This window comes from Toxotes jaculatrix, chromosome 13 (genome assembly GCF_017976425.1).
Source record: "Toxotes jaculatrix isolate fToxJac2 chromosome 13, fToxJac2.pri, whole genome shotgun sequence".
Lineage (NCBI taxonomy): Eukaryota > Metazoa > Chordata > Actinopteri > Toxotidae > Toxotes > Toxotes jaculatrix.
The window spans coordinates 5,307,959-5,311,011 of record NC_054406.1 but is presented as its reverse complement, the minus strand read 5'-3'; positions in this window follow the sequence as shown (position 1 = coordinate 5,311,011).

Below are 3,053 nucleotides of genomic sequence, written 5' to 3'. Positions count from 1 at the left end.
AGAAAAGAACATCCTTCAGTTTTTGAGGCCAGAGAGCGTGAAACAAAAACAGTATGAACGACATGGCACCTTCTCAATCAGTGTCCGACAATAAACCAAATAAACTTTTTCCCTACAACCCCCCCTGCTGTCAGACATACACATATCAAATGAACATGGTTAATGCTTTAATCAGATGTCCACCATTCACCACACATCAGCATGCATGTAAACACACACCCTCACATACAAAAACACTGCCTCTGCAGTTGGGAAGAAGTAATAAAAAAAATAAAATAAAGTTACTGAGTGAATAAGAAATGACGTCACCTCAGCACACATCACCTTAACAAAACCAGGCTCACCGGCTACCAGCTCACCAAGCATCCCGCCTGTCTGTGGGCTGGCAAGCTTCAACTTTATAGACTGCGTACACCGACAAACTCACTCACAGACAGACACACGCGCACACACACACACACACACACTCATTCTGTCTCACTCACACCCCGCCTCTCTATCACATTAGTCTTCCTCCCACAGGCCAAAGCATGAATCTTCATTCAGAGACATACGGACAAAAACGGAGAACGGGATCAAGGCTACACAATGACTGCAGTGAGTCAGTGCTTGTAATGTGATTTGTCACTCCCTCTGCTCTCTCTCTGATGTGATTACGGGATGGGCTTCGGCCGGCCGTGTCAGATGAGATGGTGGCCTCTGATAGGAGAAGCAGAGCAGAAACCAGGAAGTGCTTGGCCTGTCTGCAATCTGTCACACCAGGCCTGGGAATACAGGACTCAGAGAAGATGACGACTGCAAAGATGTCAGGGGATTGTGGGGGTGTGTTTACTTCTGTGTGTGTGTGCGTATGACTCAATGAATTAAATGGACTTAATAACATTTGCTGTACATACACTCATTTCTCTCTCTAACACACACAAAGACACACACTCATAAATCTGTCTGGATCAGATACCCTATGTATTATCTCAGTGTCACACACAGCATCTATCACTGTATGTGTGTTTGTGTGTTGTGGAAATGGGGTATCATTTTTGCAGTTGTCTTGCTCATGCCTTTTAGTGTTGCTTTCAACGTTTGGATCGCCATTTTCACTCTTTAATTTGGAGTTTTAAGGGAAGCTTTGATTTAGTTGTTTTTAATCAGTTGTGGAAATTACTGTCCGCCCCCTCCCATCTCTCCAGTTTATAAAGATTGGCTTCACCAAAAGGCTCTGATCATCATTAGAGATGATTCTCAACGCGCATCCCACCTCTTTGAGGAAATGCCTTCTGGGAGGAAGAACAGGCAGCTCTATTTTAAACCTGAATGGTTTAAAAGAAGAACATTTCCTGAGGCTGTTTGACTTTTGAACGATAAACCTTTGGCACTTTAAGTTACCCTTTGTTTTTAGCTCCTATTTATGATATTTTGTATTTTATTACTTCTTGTTAGCTTATCATTGGTATTTATAGTTCTCTGTGTATTCTGTGTTCTATTCATATGATGATTTTATTGATTTGCCATCTTGTTGTAATGACAATTCAGTTAACTCAACTCAATACTGCAAACCAAAATATTAATAGATTTTAATAGATTTGACTGATACAGCTAGAAGGCAATACTTGTAAACAATGATGTCAACAATATCTTTGCAACTTTCTTACGTTATTTGCATGATGTTTGTAATTTCAACAAGCATAAAAATCTGCATTTTGTCAGACTTGTGGTGGAAGACACAGGCATCCAATTACAGCTGATGAGGCAGAAATGATCGACTGACTTTGAGGACTGAACTGCATTCGTCAAAAGTCCATTTCTGTTTTCCGCAGAAAATGGGATCAATTTTGCAAACTAAATACATTCCTTCAGTGTTTTGCATGCCAAAAACTATTATTAAGTGGCCACATTTTTACATTTCCACAAAGAGACACTCAGTGGAAGTAATTTCTGTTTTTTGCCACTATACAATGTTTTTTACAGCTTATTGTAATTGGCCTAGGGGAAACTTGGTATTTGGCTTCTTTGTCTTTTTCTGCTGTTTTCTGCCTACAGCAGATTGTGACCAGTGTAGTATTTGAGACGATCCATTGTCTGCATTTTTTCAGCTGACAATTAGTACACACGAAGCAGCCCAGCAATGGCTGCCAATGGGATACAATAATCAGAAGGCCCTCCATGCATGCTTACCAGAGAGCTACTGGGGCTAAAGCTTTCCCTCTCCCTCCCACTCTCTCCCCTTTGGCCCCTCTCACTAAAACACATCCTCACTGATTTATCCTATTTTCTCTGTCAATCCCTTTTTTTTTGTCTCAATCTCCCCTCTCCTATTTCAACCACGCCATCTCTTCATCTCTCAATTCTCCTTTCATTTTCTCTGTAAATCCTTATTATTGCCAATCCCTCTTTTTTTGTTGTCTCTCTCACACGCTCAATGCTCCATCCCCCACTTCATCTTTCTCTTCGACTGGTGGCTTAGGGGGTAGTTGGCAGCTGCGAGTACGGTAGATTGGAAGGGAGGAGGAGGGGGCTGGTTATGGCTGGCATGGCTCTTTCACTTGGCAGGGGGAGCCATGGGTAAATTGGAAAGGTAACATGCACCCAGTGCCAGTGTTCAAGGTTAGGCTGGCTCGGCGTGGGTGCATCCAATTGACCCCCATCTGTTCAGCAGGGGTAAGTTGACCCAATCTCAAGAGCTAGTCCCTGGTTGGAGGGTATGGACTCACACACATGCATATACACACACACTCATGCCACCATTGCATGCAATAATGCACACAGGCCCTCATTTTCTGCGACACACAACCATCATTACATGCTTAGAGTCCACTCGCACATGAAATCACTCACTGACACAAATCCACCAGAACTCATGCCATCTTCTTTCCACCCAGCTTCCCTCACATGCCACTGCATCACGCACACATAATGCTAAACTTCCTCCTTGGCTCCATCATGCCTCATCACAACTTAATCCTGCACTGCTTAATTAGTTTTCACTTTGCAGTAACACAGCACCACACTACAACCTGTATAATATTTTTCATGACTGTCAAACACTTAGGAGTTAA